Genomic DNA, 1,639 nt, shown 5'->3' on the forward strand with positions numbered 1-1,639 from the left:
TTCCTCTGATCCTGCACTTTTGCTTGTTTAGATTTTTTTCTGTTCAATTACAATTGGTATTCAATATTATTTTACATTAGTTTCAGGTGTACAGTTTAGTGGTGCTGGGATGATTTTGATTACTAATTCAATCTCTTTACCAGAAATTGATCTGTTTAGATTTTCTATTTCATTATAAGTCAGTCTTTGTAGGTTGTATAATTCTAGGACTTTATATATTTGTTATAGGTTGCCCAATTTGTTTGCATATAATTGTTCAGAGTAGTCTTTTTTGATCCATTATTTTTCTGTCATGTCACCTGCAACACGTCATTTATTTCTGCTTTTATTTATTAAAGTCTTCTCTTTTCTTGGTGATTCTAGCGAAATACTGTCAATTTTCTTTATTTTTTTAAAATACCAACTCTTTATTTCATTGATCTTCTCTTTTGTCTTTTTAGTCTCTATTTCACTTATTTCTGCTCTAATTTTTGTTATTTTCTTTATTCTGCTAATTTTTGCCTTTGTTTTTTTTTCTAGCTCTTGTGGTATAATATTAGGTTAGTTATTTGACTTTTTCTGTTTCTTGAGGCAGACATTTATTGATATAAATTTCTCTCTTAGAACTACTTTAGCTGAATCTCACAAATTTTGGTATGTTATATTTTCATTTTCTCTCGAAGTATCACTTTATTTATTTATGTATTTATTTATTTTTGATTCATTGGTTTTTCGGTAGCAAATTGTTTAATCTCCACATATTTGTGATTTTTTCAATTTTTCTTGCATAATTACTTTCCATTTTTATACAATTATAAAAAAGATGCTTGATATAATTTCAATACTCTTAAATTTAATAAGACTTGTTTTGTAGTTTAACATATGATCTGTCTTAGAGAATGGTTCATGTGCATTTGAGTAGAATATATATTGTGTTGCTTTTGGATGTAATGTTTTGGATACATTTTTTAAGTTCTGATCTAATGTATTGTTTAAGGCCAATATTTTCTTATTGATTTCTGTCTGGAAGATCTATTTATTGATGTAAGAGGAGTATTAAAATCTCCTACTATTATTGAATTGCTTTCTAATTCTCTCTTAAGGTCTGTTAAATTTTAAATAAATTTAGCTAATTTTTTAGCTTTTCTAATTTATTTCACTAGTATTTAAAAATTTGTTAAGCTCAGTCATTCTAATCTTGTGTAACAACTATAAATATTATTTAAATATTATATGTTAAGCTCTGTACAATATGCTTTGAAAACAATATTTCATTTAATTCAAGCAGTGTTCACCAATTTATTTCCTTAAAGCGCTGATAATGTCATGTTACCTAATTTCTCAGAAGCTCTCAATATTTCTGTCTACAAAATAAATATGCAAACCCCCAGTCTATTATTTAATACCCTCCATAATAAGATTCCTATTAACTGATGAGTTAGACATTAAGAGCATAAGGTGTGTAATTATCGAAAACCTGGAGTTTTTCAGAAAACTTGAGTAGAAATGCTAAATTCACTCTGTACTGCTAAAGTTACAGGTATATTTTTTAAATTATTTTTCAAGAGCTCTATAAGCCCAATGTAAAGTTTGTTATTTTTATATGTATAAATGTAATGCTTTTAGTTTAAATAACTCAGTGTTTGTATATATATATATA

This window comes from Pteropus alecto, unplaced genomic scaffold (assembly GCF_000325575.1).
Source record: "Pteropus alecto unplaced genomic scaffold, ASM32557v1 scaffold250, whole genome shotgun sequence".
In the NCBI taxonomy this organism is placed as follows: domain Eukaryota; kingdom Metazoa; phylum Chordata; class Mammalia; order Chiroptera; family Pteropodidae; genus Pteropus; species Pteropus alecto.